We start from the raw sequence: 17,862 nt of genomic DNA, 5'->3' as shown, positions 1-17,862 counted from the left end.
GCAATTTGTTTCCTTTTGCACAACTAAAGCGAGAAGTTACTTGCATACGACTGAGTTAGTTTGGGGGAGATGTGTGGTAAGATGTTTGCTAATTCCAAGTGCTTGAGGTTTATGGTATTTTACAAAATTTTATCTAAGAGATTTTATTTTTTATTTTTGAAAATGTACTTGAAAGGTTTTCTTAAAATCATGACATGTGTATTTCCTGGGGGGGAATTATCGTACTTCTCCTTGTGACTCCATAATGGATTGTTCGAGGACAAGCAAATGTCTAGCTTGGGGGAGTTTGATACGTCGTAAATTGTATATACTTTAAGTGAACTTTTAGAATCATTTTCATATAGAATTAAAGCATCTAGATGGAATTTTTCATGGTTTTGATGTAGTTGAGTTCCAATGATGCTTCACGGGTTGTTTTGTTGTTTTTGATCGATTTTAGGAGCAATTGGACACTTGTGAACATTTTGACAGTTCGATGTTGCCTTGATCATGTGCGGAACGAAGATTCATGGAGTTTATCTTTGTCATTCTCAATTCAAGGATTAGTGTCAACTCGGCTTCACGACTTGGTAGTGATCCTATTCTTTAACAAGATCAGTCTCCTCCATCCTATTCTTTAACAAGATCAGTCTCCTCCACAACCTGGTTGTGGCGCTTGCCTTTCAGCCACGGGTTGGTTGTGGCGAAACCTATTTCGAAGCTATCGATGAGCCTCATCATTCCCCTCCACGGGTAGGTTGTGGCCGAAGTACCTGCGCCACGGGTAGGCTGTGGAAAACTCCGTTTCCAGCTTTTTGAGATGTTTTAGAAGCAGTAGATGTCTAGATTTTTCCTAATTGTGAAAGGATATAAATACCAATTTGTTAGGGTTTAGAACTTCTTCTTTTTTCCCCAGACTTTACTTTGATTTTCTACGTGAGTTGAGAGACAATACATGTTCTTGGCTTTTGGAGATTAATTCAAAATTTCATTCCTTTCAACATTAAAATTCAAGTATTATTTTCTTCCCTTCATCTCTTTAATTATTCATGTGTTCTTTTATAATCTATTTTGTTTAGTCAATTACCATGTGTGAGTAGTTCTTTATTCTAGGGTTAGGTTGAACCCTGACATGGATTGATGCACAAGTAATTTCCCTATCCCTAATCTTTTATGATTACATTTATTCAAGGGTTGGTTTCTATTATCGTTCTTCGACTAGAAATAGTGTTTAATGAATGTAATCAGGTTCGCAACGAAAGTTGTTGGTTCTTGATTGATCTTAGAACCCTAATTTAAGGTAAAGGATGTTATCACGAGAGTAGTTGATTGAATTTGCTAGAACGTTAGGATGTTCTTAAGGTCTTTAAATTGCATGACTCCACGAAAGTAGGTATAATTGCATTGTTAGAGAAGCCATTGATTGATCGAAAGAAATCCTTGGTATTTATTAGAGAGCATCTGTTCTATGAATTATTTATTACCTTAGTTAATGGAAAAGGGTTGTTTTAGTGCATTAATCTGTGTTAGTGAGAATACCTAAACCTAGATGTTTGTTATTTCTGAATTTATTCCTATATTTCTATCCGCACTAGTTAGAATTAGTTTTATTCACCATAAATCGTTGTTTGGTTACTTGCTTAGTATTAATTCAAGTCATTTTAGCTAGTTTTAAATACATTAGTCTCTTGGAATTCGACCCTTGCTTGCCCTGCTACATAGCTAGGAGGTTTAGTTAGGTATTTTTGATAGGCACGCGACAGCCTTGTCAATTTGAGTCAACATTCATATTCCGACCTAAGATAATACTTAGTATGATATATTCCAAAATAAAAGTTTTATAAGGAGATAATTACAATATTTTTTTATTAGGTACGTAGTCGTTTCTAAGAAAAAAGGTGATTTTATAAGATAAGTTTTGACATATTTACCGTATTTGTCGATTTATTGAGTTTGATTGTTCCCCATAGTTTTGTGAAAGATGAGGGATTGAGATATGTTCAGGCTGCTAGAAACACAAGCTCTCTTTGGCAACCACGTACTTTCAATCACCTTATATGATTAGCTGCTACTAATTTAAGTCACCTTAAAGACTTAAATGATTAGGAGTGTTTGACAAGGAGCTGAAATAAAATTCAAGGTGGATTAGTAAACTAAAATTGAAACACTAATAAAACTAACGTCTTACAATCAGTCAGCTAGTAGCTGAAAATTTTCTTCTATGTCCTTGATTTTCCTTCAAGTTCATATTGCGGTTAATGGCCTATATTTTTGTTTTATTTAATCGGTGTTTATCTCGCTACACTTGTTGTTTTGATCTTTTGATATGCTATTTATTTTGTAGTGGTATACACTACAACAAAACAGGGCTTTAGCGGCATTTTTTTTGTGCTTGGGCGGCATTTAAAAATGCCACTAAAACCTTTAGCGGCTTTTAATTATATGCCGCTAGATCCAATGTCGGGAGAACGTCTAGCGGGATTTATTTGATTTGCCTGTAAAGGGTCAAATAAATGCCGCTAAAGGTCTTTTTAAAAAAATAAGCCTGCGATCATATAAATCATATACCACCCATGTTCCTGCTTGATTCTTTAATATCTATTTTTTCATGGATACATTGAGATCATCATATTTCACTTCCCACACAACAACACATAGATGGATAATGTTAAGAAAATAATTATATATTGAATAAATATGAATAATTGTATTACATACTCATCCAAGCTACCAAAAACAACTCGTTACAACTGTTGTTGAACTTTAATTTCATACTTCTTACTACTCAAAAACCAACTACATGTCCAAATACTCTATTTCATAGGCTATTTGTGCTCTTCATACTTGCAAAATAAGCGAAAATCAGCATCGAACTTCACAAAATGCGAAGTAATGCTCATCACTTGTGGATATATGTCACCTTCCGATGCAACCTTGTCATTTGCTTCCTCAACATCAATTGGGAGTTCACTTAACTTGTCATTTATCAGCTGTTATTAAACATTAAATACAAATACCAACAAATAATCAACCAGTGTTCTAATAAGATTATAAAATGAAATTAAAAAATCACCTAAAATAAAATGCATGCTTATTACCACAACTTGTTTTGATTTTTCATCCATTGGCGCTGGCACAAATTAACGTTTCTTATGAGTATCCAAGAACACCACAACTCTCTCTTGTTGGTGCTTCCCCATTGCCCAATTGATAGACTTATATATATACATATATATATATATATATATATATATATAACTAATTCAATTTTCGTAACACGAAAAAAATATTATCGCAACAAGAACATATAAATGTCACTACCCATGCCTAAAATATGGCATGCCACCAACTCCAAATGGCATGTTTCTGCAAAATGTTCAACTGAACACCTTCCCTCACATATCAGTTAGCTCAAACTAATCCCTAGATTCTAAATGAAGTGATAACAATGCAAGATGTACTATGGCATACCTTCTTATCAGCATAGAACACAATGCCTTTCGATCCACCAGTATGTCCCATAACTTGTAGCTCACAACATTTTGATCTTTCTTCGACCATTCCTATGTATACATAAAATCAAAAAATCACATAGAGTAGAGGTGAGGTAAATAAATTGTTATAAACTAAACTAAATTTGAAAAATTTTACCTTGCCTTTATAAGAATTCCAATATGTTACCAGCCAAAGCCATTGGTCCCTGGGCATAAACTCAGACTTAGATTTAGAGTATTTATTATATTTTCAAGGTATGGTTCGTAGAAAACGGACTGATAATCTAAGCTTCATATTCATCATCATCAACAACAACCTGCATACTACTTATGTGTTTTAGATTTAAAGTCAACTGAAAACAACCTTTAGATACCCATTGAGAACCCCCCAGGGTAATGGAAATAACATAGTGTGTCGGTTTACGTTGCGTTTTAGAAGTAGATCATTCCCCCTCCCCCTGTTATATTTCTTTAATTCCTTATTATACAAGCAAACTCGTTTCACTTTAATTCAATTTGCTGAAGCCTAAAGAAGAAAGTTGCAAAAATAATAGTTCCAATGTTAAAAGTTGAAGATTAAAGAAAAGACAAAGATTTCTAGTCATACTAATTTATATTAAAATGTACTCCGTATCACTCTCTTGTTATCATGATTCTTAGTTTTTCTTTCACTCAAGTCAAAACATAGTGGACACTTACATAGCCACCTTCTTGGGTCAACAACATTTATTAACATTTGCTTAGCCAGAGTTCCTGTTAATGGCCACACACAAATGTATCTTTTGTCCTAAAACAATTATCACATTAAAAATCTAACAATCTACACAAATAACTAAATTCGAATAAATCAAGATCGAAAAACCACTCACACTTAGTACCTTAAGAACCGGTCAACAATTATCAACATTGCATACTTGCATAAAGTAGCAATCACAAAAATGAGATCCTTCACGAATTTTGCAGTCTCCTTCCCAGATACTTCAAGAACAATAAATCAAATTATTTTTATATCTAGTAATTACATATTTCATACTTTTGGAGTACAAATTGTAAATAGTGCAGATTCAAATAAGGCTGTTTTATGAGTACAAGGCTCCATTTCAAGCACAAATAAAAGAAATTCCACTACTTTCACTAATGCATCACCAATTAAATTTCTTAATTTCGCCTATTTCTAACAATACTACGAAACAAGAACATATATACAAGCATATTAGAGTAAAATAAAATGGCAGGAAAAAAAATTGAAGTTCGTTAACAAGTTCGACTTACCCGTTCAGATCGAAGAAGGTCTATTGACGATTAACCCATCAAACCATTGATGCCGCTATAACCGCTGCAACCATCGCCTCATCCTCCACCGTAATTCTTCTACTTTTTAGCAAGAATCTCTAGTTTTATAGTGAAAAGAACAGTTTTGAAGCTATTATGCAAAGAATTGAATCAATAATATTGAGCAGTGAGAATTATAGATGAGAGAGAAAATGTTGGGGGCTAGGGTTTGAGTTCTAGTTTCGGAGATGTGTTAGTGTTGAAGATGAGGGTTTCTTTTGGGTTGGAAAGAATAGATGAGCGAATTAAAAAAAAATATTTCCCTCAAATAAGCGCCCCTAGTAGGTTAATGTACCGCCAATGAAAAATTGGACTTTTACTGGCATGTTTATAAAATGCCACTAGATATGCCGCCTAAAGACATATTGTAGTGGCATTTATAACAAATGCCGCTAGATAAATGCCGCTAGACTAGGAAATTGTTGTAGTGTATACTTATAATTATCTAATTTACACAGACATGGCTTATTGGGAAAAATGATGAACTCTTATCCCAATTTTGTTGTTATTTTGTGAAGGAAATAATGCCCTTGGTCCAAGTATGCATTTAATGTTAAGTCTAATAAATGCGGTTCAGTATTAATTAACAAGTTAATAATTCAGTGAGATCAAGTGAGCTGAATGCCTAGCTAGAGGCCGCTTTAGTTCAAGTAGAATTAATGATATTAATCCACATCTTACTCTTGACTGAACCCGTAGGGTCACACAAATAGTACGTAAACGGATCAAGAATTTAATGGCATTAAATACTCCATCTATGGATATTCAGAATCGACGGATCTTGGTTTCAGTGGGAGCTGAGATCGTCAAAGGCAAGTAAATGAATACTCCGGAAACGATGACATTGCCGGAAACGAAAATATGATCGTATCGGAAATGTAAATATTATCCAAGTCGTAGATGTTGCCGGAAACGGAAACATGGTACGTATCGGAAAATATTATCGGAAATGGAAATATTACCGGAATCGGATATATTGCCGGAAACGGAAATATTGTCAGAATCGAAAATATTATCGGAATCGGAAAATAATTCCGGAAACGGAAATATTAAATATTTGTTCGAAACGGAAATTAATTCCGGAATCGGAAATATTAAATATTGTTCGTGTCGGAAATGAATTCCGGAATCGGGAATTTAATCGGAAAGCGTATCGTACGAATTAGCATCGGACGAGGCTTGCTAGACGAAGGCCCAGCACGAAGCCAGGCCGTCGCCCAGCAAGCCACGCGCATCCAACAACATGCCAATGCCTCGACCAGGCCCAGCCAAGGCTGGCGCGTGCGCACAAATGGGCTGCGGGCAGTGGGCCTGTGCGCCGTGCCCTCAGCGTGGGCCGCGAGGCATGCGCATGGGCGTGCGGTGCTCGTGTGTGTGCTATACGAAACCTAAAGCTATCGGAATTCGTGCATTGATTAAATCCTAATCCTAAAAGATTAAGTTAATTATTTAGAGTTCTAAAAGGATTCTAATTAATTAATTAGTTTTCTAACAGGATTCAAAATCCTTTCCATGGTTCTATAAATATATGCCTAGGGTCATAAATTTATACACGAGTTTTTAACAAGTATTCATACAATAAAAAGCTGTGATTTTTGAGCAGAAAAATCAGTCACATTACTTGCCCATATTAGCCGAAAATTATAGTACCTTAAGGGTGATTCTAGTTGGTCAATCTTAAGGCGGATCCGGACGTGCTGTGGACTATCTACGGAGGGACGACCCTGAAGGAAATAATGCCCTTGGTCCAAGTATGCATTCAATGTTAAGTCTAATAAATGCGGTTCAGTATTAATTAACAAGTTAATAATTCAGTGAGATCAAGTGAGCTGAATGCCTGGCTAGAGGCCGCTTCAGTTCAAGTGGAATTAATGATATTAATCCACAGCTTACTCTTGACTGAACCCGTAGGGTCACACAAATAGTACGTAAACGGATCAAGTATTTAATGGCATTAAATACTCCATCTATGGATATTCGGAATCGACGGATCTAGGTTTCAGTGGGAGCTGAGATCATCACAGGCAAGAAATAAATACTCCGGAAACGATGATATTGCCGGAAACGGAAATATGGATCGTATCGGAAATATAAATATTATCCAAGTCGTAGATGTTGTCGGAAACGGAAACATGGTACGTATCGGGAAATATTATCGGAAATAGAAATATTGCCGGAATCGGAAATATTGCCGGAAACGGAAATATTGTCTGAATCGGAAATATTATCAGAATCGGAAAATAATTCCGGAAACGGAAATATTAAATATTTGTTCGAAACGGAAATTAATTCCGGAATCGGAAATGTTAAATATTGTTCGTATCGGAAATGAATTCCGGAATCGGAAAATTAATCGGAAGCGCGTCGTACGAATTAGCATCGGACGAGCTTGCTAGACGAAGGCCCAGCACGAAGCCAGGCCCACGTCCAGCAAGGGAAGCGCGCGCCACAACACGCCAGCCCAAGGCTGCGCCAGGCCCACCGCAAGGCAGGCCCAGCGCGCGCCCAAGGCTGCGGCAGTCGTGGGCTGCGATGCTCGGGCTGTGCGCGCGCGCGCATGGCGCCCCTCGTGGGCTGCTGTGCGTGCGTGGGTGTTTGTGTTCACATACGAAACCTAAAACGTACAGGATTCGTTTAATGATTAAATTCCTAATTCTATTTGATAAATTAATTAAATAAGAGTTTCATTAGGATTCTAATTTAATTAATTCGTATCCTAATAGGATTCCAATTCTCTTTCCAACCCCTATAAATATGTGGCTTGGGTTCACAATTTATAACGAGTTTTCAAGTATTCAAAGTGAGTTTTTGAGAGAAAAATTCAGACACATTCCTTGCTCAAAAGTGCCGAAATTTTTAGTACCTTAAGGGCGATTCTAGTTGGTCAATCTTAAGGCGGATCCGGACGTGCTGTGGACTATCTACGGAGGGACGACACTTGGAGTCCTAAAGACTTGTTCTTGTTCGGTTCGGGCGCAGCTAGAGAAGGCACGCAACAAAGAGTATGCATCTAAACTATGCTATATGATTATGTGTAAATAATATGTATTCCTGGCTAAATGGTTTTTCCGCATGATTTATGAATTGTCATATGTATCATAACCTAACAGTGGTATCACGAGCCTCTTATTATTTTCATAATCTAAATTGCATGAACATGGTTAAATATTACAAATTTGCAAGAATTAAAATGGGTGATTAATTTTCGTAATTGTTAATTAATTGCAAATTGCGTTTATTTAATTATACGTACGCAGTTTCTTCGTTACTCATCCAAATCGAGTGATTTTTTGTGTCAATTCCGCATGTAAAAGGCATTCTAAAATTTTGACAAAAATAGTTTTTTTCTGCCGAACCCAGAATTCTCAAATTCGAAGCTTAACTATGACTTTTCGAAGGTTTTAGTTTTTCGAATGCAAAATTTCGTAAATTTAAGATGTTAAATTAAATATTTGCGATTCTTGTTGATAAATCTTGAATTTTTGATTGACCTACTGTATATGTTTAACAAGTTTGAATGCCTAGCCTTGTTAATTATGCAATCTAATTTGTAATTATGATTAATTTGTTGAAAATTAGAATAATTTAGAATTAATTTGATTTTCATAATTAACTATAATTTAATTAGATACCTATGATTAAAAACCACCATAAAAATAGTAAATTTATGATAAATTTTAAATTTTTATGACCTAGACTTGAATCCATGTTAATCGGAAATCAATTGAATAATAAATTTTCGATTTTTCGCCCTAAAATTATGAAATTAATATTAATTTATTAATTTGTCATTAATTTTAAATATAAATTTTTTAAATTTTATGCGATTCGTTCATATAACTTGCACGCACAAAGCAATGGACGCTACGTGTAACCCTTAAGGGGTGTTGTATAGTGCGGGCATGCGACGACGAGCAAGGGAGCTCGTCGCCCATGCGGCACGAATGCAATGAGGAAGGGCATGGTGCACGAGCACAAGGCAGCAGCCCTGCCTTGTGTCGTGAGCTACGAGCAATGGACGAATGGGCATGGGCGAAGGCAAGGCACGGCAGTCGCGTGTGGGCAGCAAGCGAGCTGCGCCACAACGCGCACTGCCTCGCGCAAGCGCGCGCAGCCTCGCGCGCAGCAAGCGCAAGCTCGCGTGCCACGAGTGCTGCGCCCAGCGTCGATGCCGCGCGCAGCGAGTGCTGGCTTGCATCAAGCGAGCGCTGGCGAGCTCGCACAAGCGAGCGCTGGCGAGCGCGCGCAGCGAGCGCTGGCTCGCATCAAGCGAGCGCTGGCGAGCGCGCACAGCGAGCGCTGGCGAGCGCACACATCGAGCGCTGGCGAGCGCGCACAGCGAGCGATGGCTCGCGTGCATCGAGCACTGGCGCGCGCGCAGCGAGCACCAACTCGTGCGATGGCTTGCGAAGGGTAGAGGCAGCAGCTATGCGACGCAGCGCATGGGCTGCGCGCACATGGCCAGCGATGGTTGTGTGCGTGTGGCCCATGGGCGTGTGATGCGTAGGGTGTTTGCGTTGCGATTAGATCGTTTTGAATGTTTAATTTTAAATTTTCAGTTTACGTAATTTTAATTAATTTTGAAATTAATAATTTAAATTATTTTCTTGGATTTTAATTTTGAATACTGTAATTATAATAAATTCTATTTATTCTAATTATTTTACTAAAATTAAAATCATGAATTAATTTAAATACGACTGAAATTAAATTAGACTTTTTGGATTCAATTATAAATTTATATGAGCTTTAAATTTTAATTAAATTTGTATGTTTCCGGTAAGACTAGAAATACATTTTTATGTTTAAAATTAGTAAAGCATATGAATTTATTGGTTTGAGTGGGAGCCCCTTTTAGTCATATACTCTTGATTAGGTCTACAAATCCTTAAGGTTAAAACAACTTGATTAGAATTAATAAGGACTGAATAATTGGTAGATTATTGGTGCCCTTGATTAATTGCTGCAAATGTTTACGTGATGCATAATGTGTTTTACTAACCAGCTATGTGGGCCATTCATGATAATGAATGGGTGAATGGTATATATTGTATATGTACTGTTTTGCAGGTTATGAAGTGACTAGTATGGCCCAAATAGGATAGAAAATATGGTCTGCGTACCATTAATTTGAATGTAATTGGTCTAAAGTACCAAAGTCGTTTTTCAATTCAAATATGGTCTGCGTACCATCAAATAGTTGTAATTAGTTTTAATTATAGCTTATCCTATTTGAAGAAAATGGTGCCTCCCACGGAGATTTTCAAGACGGACTTTGAAGTTAAAGCTTCAAGATGAAGTCGGGCCATACTAGATCACATTTATCTTATGCATGTTTTAAGTTATTTATTGCTTTTAAATATGTCTTAAAATGCATGAGATCAAAAGCTTGATTATGTTGCATGATTAAGGATTTTAGTTCACTTAAAATCTAATCAACATAGTAAGAGCCTTAAGTTCCAAACTTAAAAATTGAGTTATAAGGTGCCATGCCAAAATATACACTTGCTTGGATATCCTTTACATCAATCTAGTAATAGTTTTCGCTCAGCGAGGTGTTACTTATTGGTCCTAAAGGGGCAAGGTACACAAATAATTGTGAGTACATGTTAGTTTTGGTGAAACTCAACGATATAAGTAAGGAGTCCTTTTATGTCGTGGCAAAATCGATAGGTTTACCTAATAAGTTCTTAGACGTACCTATCAACCAAGAATAGTTTCTAGACTATTAGCAAAAGGCTTTTGCTTACCTAAGATGTTTTAGGATTAAGTCGACAAACTGTGCTTAGTTCTTCAATGATTTTAGGATCTTGGAATCATTTTATTCACACATGCCGGAACACATAACTTGAATAAAATGCTTAATAAACATTGAATTATGCATGTATGCTAGAATTTAAGTTTATTAAGAGAAACTGTGAATGGTTATTTATTTGTTTATTCTTTTCAATTGTAGTTTTTAATATGGCAAACAACAATTCATTCAACATTCGATCAATTCTCGAAAAGGAGAAGTTGAACGGGAAAAACTTCCTTGACTGGCAAAGGAACTTGCAAATAGTTCTTATGCAGGTAGAAAAGGAGTATGTCCTAGAAGAGGCGATGCCCGAAGCCGCAGGCGACGGGGTCACTCAGGCAGCCCTCAATCGTTGTATTGATGCCAACAAGGATGTGAAATGTCTAATGCTCGCCACCATGAGTGCGGATCTGCAGAAAACGTTCATCAACTCAGATGCTTTCACAATCATCAGTGAGTTGAAGAACATGTTCCAAGATCTGGCTCGAGTCGAAAGATTCGAGACTCATAGGCAAATTCTTGAGACCAAGCTTAAGAAAGGCGAGCCCGTAAGTCCACATGTTCTCAAAATGATTGGACTCATTGAGAATATGAGTCGGCTGGATCAGCAATTTTCTCAGGAAATGGCTATAGACACCATCCTCCATTCTCTTTATAGCGGGTATGATCAGTTCAAACTGAACTACAGTATGAATAGTCTGGACAAAACGCTCACTGAGCTTCACGGTATGCTGAAGACCGCTGAAAAGACGCTCAAAAGTGATAAGCAGGATGTGCTTATGGTGCCTGGGGGCAAGTTCAAGAAATCTGGAAAGAAGAGGAATGCTAAGAAAGGTGGCAACAAAGCCAGCCCAACTAAGCAAACTGGCGCCAAATCTGTAAAGAGGAAGGTCAGTCAACCCACTTCTGAATCCGAATGCTTCTACTGCAAGAAGAAGGGGCATTGGAAGAGAGATTGCTTGAAGCTAAAGGAAGATCAGAAGAACGGAACAGTCGTTCCATCTTCAGGTATTTTCGTTATAGACTGTATACTTGCTAATTCAACTTCTTGGGTATTAGATACAGGTTGTGGCTCACACTTATGTTCCAATCCACAGGGACTAAGAAGAAGTAGAAAGTTAAGCAAGGGTGAAGTCGACCTACGAGTGGGAAATGGAGCACGGATTGCTGCATTAGCTGTAGGAACTTACTATTTGTCGTTTCCCTCCGGGCTAGTTTTGGAACTGGAAGAATGTTTCCATGTTCCAAGTCTTACTAAAAACATCATTTCAGTTTCTTGCTTAGATGCTAAGGGATTTTCCTTTTTAATAAAAGACAATAGTTGTTCGTTTTATTTTAAAGAGATGTTTTATGGATCTGCTAGATTAGTCAATGGACTTTATTTACTAGATCACGACAAACAAGTATATAACATAAATACCAAAAGGGCCAAAAAGGATGATTCAGATCTCACCTATCTGTGGCATTGTCGATTAGGCCATATAAACTTGAAACGCTTAGAAAGACTTCAAAAGGAAGGAATTCTAGAACCATTTGACTTAGAGGATTATGGTAAATGCGAATCATGTTTACTTGGCAAAATGACAAAGCAACCTTTCTCTAAAGTTGGAGAAAGAGCAAATGAACTATTGGGTTTAATCCATACAGATGTATGTGGACCAATGAGTACAAATGCTAGAGGTGGTTTCAGCTACTTTATCACTTTCACTGATGACTTCAGTAGATATGGTTATGTCTACCTAATGAAGCATAAGTCTGAATCCTTTGACAAATTCAAGGAATTTCAGAGTGAAGTAGAGAATCAATTAGGCAAGAAGATTAAGGCACTGCGATCTGATAGAGGCGGTGAATATCTGAGCTATGAATTTGATGACCATCTGAAAGAATGTGGAATTCTATCAGAATTGACTCCTCCTGGAACACCACAATGGAACGGTGTGTCAGAACGGAGGAACAGAACCTTGCTAGACATGGTCAGGTCAATGATGGGTCAGGCCAAACATCCATTAGAATTTTGGGGACATGCACTAAATGCAGCTGCACTCACTATAAATAGAGCTCCGTCTAAAGCTGTCGAAAAGACTCCATACGAATTATGGTTTGGAAAGCCTCCAAATGTGTCTTTTCTTAAGATTTGGGGATGTGAAGTATACGTCAAACGATTAATTTCAGACAAACTTCATCCAAAATCTGACAAATGTATCCTTGTGGGCTATCCAAAGGAAACAAAGGGGTATTACTTCTACAATACATCTGAGAACAAGGTGTTTGTTGCTCGAGATGGTGTCTTTTTGGAGAAAGATCACATTTCCAAAATGACAAGTGGGAGAAAAGTAGACCTCGAAGAAATTCGAGTCGAACAACAAACTCTAGAGAATGCTCAAGATGACATTCAGGATGAAACTCAGAGATCTTTAGAAGAATCTGGTGAGAATCATGGTCAAACTAGAAATGTTACCCCGCGTAGATCGCAAAGATATAGATCTCAACCGGAAAGGTACTTAGGTATTTTGACGAACGAGAGCTATGACGTTCTATTACTTGAAAGTGATGAACCTACGACTTACAAACAAGCTATGACGAGCCCTAGCTCCAAGCAATGGCAAGAAGCCATGCAATATGAATTAGACTCCATGTCTGAAAACCAAGTATGGGATTTGATCGATTTGCCAGATGGCTACCAAGCCATTGGAAGCAAATGGGTTTTCAAACTGAAAAAGGACAAGGATGGGAAACTTGAAGTTTTCAAAGCTAGATTGGTCGCAAAAGGTTACAGGCAAGTCCACGGTGTGGATTACGATGAAACCTTTTCACCAGTTGCAATGCTAAAGTCTATTCGGATAATGTTAGCAATCGCTGCATATTACGATTACGAAATATGGCAGATGGATGTCAAAACCGCTTTCTTAAACGGCGTTTTAACAGAAACTGTGTTTATGACACAGCCTGAAGGTTTTGAGGATCCAAAGAATGCTAAAAAGGTATGCAAGCTAAAGAAGTCAATCTACGGATTGAAGCAGGCATCCAGGAGCTGGAATATACGTTTTGATGAAGCAGTCAGTGACTTTGGTTTCATCAAGAACGCAGACGAATCTTGTGTATACAAGATGGTCAGTGGGAGAAAAATTGCTTTCCTAGTATTATATGTCGACGACATATTACTTATCGGAAATGACATTCCTATGTTGAACTCTGTCAAGATTTGGCTTGGGAAATGTTTTTCGATGAAAGATCTAGGAGAAGCACAGTACATATTGGGCATCAAGATTTACAGAGATAGATCTAAAAGGATGATTGGACTTATTCAAAGCACTTATATCAATAAGGTGCTTGATAGGTTCAAGATGGCGGACTCCAAGCGAGGCTACCTACCCATGTCTCATGGAATGACTCTAAGCAAGAATCAGTGCCCAAAAACACTTGATGAGCGTAGACGAATGAATGGGATTCCATATGCATCATTGATTGGTTCAATAATGTATGCTATGATATGTACACGCCCGGATGTTGCGTATGCACTCAGTGCTACGAGCAGATACCAGTCAGACCCAGGAGAGGCGCATTGGACTGCTGCCAAGAATATTCTGAAGTACCTGAAAAGGCACAAAGATGACTTCCTGGTCTATGGTGGAGATGATGAATTAATTGTTAAAGGCTATACGGACGCAAGTTTCCAAACCGACAAAGATGATTTCAGATCACAGTCTGGGTTTGTCTTCTGCCTCAACGGAGGAGGAGTAAGCTGGAAAAGTACTAAGCAAAGCACCATTGCGGATTCTACAACTGAAGCGGAGTACATTGCTGCACATGAAGCAGCAAAGGAAGCTATATGGCTAAGGAAGTTCATACGTGAACTTGGTGTAGTCCCCTCCATTAAAGGACCAATAGCCCTGTATTGTGATAATAACGGAGCTATTGCACAGGCAAAGGAGCCTAGACACCACCAGAGAGTCAAGCATGTACTTCGTAGATTTCACCTTCTACGAGAGTTCGTTGAAAGAAAAGAAGTCGAGATAAGCAAAATAGGAACTGATGACAACATATCAGATCCATTGACTAAACCTCTGCCGCAGGCGAAGCACAACTCGCACACTGCAGCAATGGGAATCAAGCATATTGGAGAATGGCTTTGATGTCTCTGTTTAATGTTTTAAAGTTTTAGAGTTTAAATCTTTGTAAAACATTATTGGTTAATCATTCACAATAAATGAAAAGAATTCATTTTTCCATTTAATTTGTGGTTTATTAAATGATGAGTCCCTTCAATTTGACGATATATTCAAGATAGACTGTCAGGACCTGTCCTGTGACTAAGAAATGTCTATCAAGTGAACTTGAATGTCAAAGGTTGAAAATGGTCCCTAGTCGGAGTTTTCTATAAAATTGGACGCATAGAAAACGTTAGACGACTAGAATGCAAGATGACTAGTAGTTCTGTTTCTTGAACTATGTGGACATGGCAATGTCATAATCATTTGCATAGATACTTACTTTGGGAAGACTAGTATCGGACAAGACCTATGAAACTTTACTGTAAGAGATGAAAATCTGTCATAAGTAAATTTCATTAAAATTATTAGACACTAAATCCTCAATACCTGAGTGATTTGAGATTACTTGTTTGAGAACTGGTTGCTTTGACGTTGACCAACCGTCGCACCGTAAAAGGAGGCTATAAAGGCAACGCTCAGGTAATCACCTATCAAACGAAGTCTAATCTCAAGATCGCAAGATTGGGATTGTCCTCCCATAAATCGGGATGAGATGCTTAAAAGTTGTACAAGGCCACTCGGAGAGCTAGAAACTGTGAAATGCATGGCCGTGCTCGGATGAATCATAGGCTATGATTATCTGTTTATATGATCAGTTGAACTCTGAAACCGAGGAACACCTCTGGACATAATAAGGATGACAACTCTTACCTTATGTTCAAGAGCAAGCATCGAGCGACAAAGGAATTAGGAAATGCACACTTGTCCCTAAGGACAAGTGGGAGACTGAAGGAAATAATGCCCTTGGTCCAAGTATGCATTCAATGTTAAGTCTAATAAATGCGGTTCAGTATTAATTAACAAGTTAATAATTCAGTGAGATCAAGTGAGCTGAATGCCTGACTAGAGGCCGCTTCAGTTCAAGTGGAATTAATGATATTAATCCACAGCTTACTCTTGACTGAACCCGTAGGGTCACACAAATAGTACGTAAACGGATCAAGTATTTAATGGCATTAAATACTCCATCTATGGATATTCGGAATCGACGGATCTTGGTTTCAGTGGGAGCTGAGATCGTCACAGGCAAGAAATAAATACTCCGGAAACGATGATATTGCCGGAAACGGAAATATGGATCGTATCGGAAATATAAATATTATCCAAGTCGTAGATGTTGCCGGAAACGGAAACATGGTACGTATCGGGAAATATTATCGGAAATAGAAATATTGCCGGAATCGGAAATATTGACGGAAACGGAAATATTGTCTGAATCGGAAATATTATCGGAATCGGAAAATAATTCCGGAAACGGAAATATTAAATATTTGTTCGAAACGGAAATTAATTCCGGAATCGGAAATGTTAAATATTGTTCGTATCGGAAATGAATTCCGGAATCGGAAAATTAATCGGAAGCGCGTCGTACGAATTAGCATCGGACGAGCTTGCTAGACGAAGGTCCAGCACGAAGCCAGGCCCACGTCCAGCAAGGGAAGCGCGCGCCACAACACGCCAGCCCAAGGCTGCGCCAGGCCCACCGCAAGGCAGGCCCAGCGCGCGCCCAAGGCTGCGGCAGTCGTGGGCTGCGATGCTCGGGCTGTGCGCGCGCGCGCATGGCGCCCCTCGTGGGCTGTTGTGTGTGCGTGGGTGTTTGTGTTCACATACGAAACCTAAAACGTACAGGATTCGTTTAATGATTAAATTCCTAATTCTATTTGATAAATTAATTAAATAAGAGTTTCATTAGGATTCTAATTTAATTAATTTGTATCCTAATAGGATTCCAATTCTCTTTCCATACCCCTATAAATATGTGGCCTGGGTTCACAATTTATAACGAGTTTTCAAGTATTCAAAGTGAGTTTTTGAGAGAAAAATTCAGACACATTCCTTGCTCAAAAGTGCCGAAATTTTTAGTACCTTAAGGGCGATTCTAGTTAGTCAATCTTAAGGTGGATCCGGACGTGCTGTGGACTATCTACGGAGGGACGACACTTGGAGTCCTAAAGACTTGTTCTTGTTCGGTTCGGGCGCAGCTAAGGAAGGCACGCAACAAAGAGTATGCATCTAAACTATGCTATATGATTATGTGTAAATAATATGTATTCCTGGCTAAATGGTTTTTCCGCATGATTTATGAATTGTCATATGTATCATAACCTAACAGACACTTGGAGTCCTAAAGACTTGTTCTTGTTCGGTTCGGGCGCAGCTAGGGAGGGCACGCTACAAAGTGTATGCATCTGAATTATGCTAACTGATTATGTGTAAATAATATGCTTCCTAGCATTAAGGTTTTTCCGCATGATTTATGTTTTTCATATGTATCATAACCTAACATTTTGAACAAGTATTCATGGTTATACATTCATTAGAAACAAAATAATTTCCTTGCTAATTTAACCTTCTTTAGTTTGGATATTAACACAGGGGAAAACAAAGAAAATCATTCATTTAAAACAACATTTATTTATTTTTCTTTCTAATTTCAAGTACTTAATAAGTTAGTTGTATCAAACCGTTAATTCAAAATGTTTCTTATCAATTTCAGCACCTTATCAGTTTTAGGAGCTACCTTATCTGTTTCATCTCAATTTCAGCTAATGTTGACAAACAGAGAGCCTCGGTGTTCACATATATTTGAAAAGCACATTATTGTATAATTATTCGTATAACCCTCGGGGATTACTCCCTCCGTCCCTTAATACTCGCACCGCTTTCCTTTTCGGGCCGTCCCTTAATACTTGCACCGCTTCTATAAATGGAAATCTTTACCAATATTATATTATTTCTCACACTTACCTTCTAACCCACCTACACCCCCTACTCCCTACAAAAAATCATTTAAAAATCCACACCCCACACTCACCACTCCCCACCCCTTACACATTTCCCGCTAACTATATTAAAAAAATACCCCACTATCAACTATTGTAGACACCTACATTTGTCCCCATTCCCGAAAGGGAAGGTTCGATGATGAAAGCGTAAATCTCCACTTGACAACGCATCTCCTATAAAATAACGAATCTCAATTCCCCTT

This window comes from Spinacia oleracea, chromosome 4 (assembly GCF_020520425.1).
Source record: "Spinacia oleracea cultivar Varoflay chromosome 4, BTI_SOV_V1, whole genome shotgun sequence".
Taxonomy (NCBI): Eukaryota; Viridiplantae; Streptophyta; class Magnoliopsida; order Caryophyllales; family Amaranthaceae; genus Spinacia; species Spinacia oleracea.
This window is presented reverse-complemented; position numbering follows the sequence as displayed.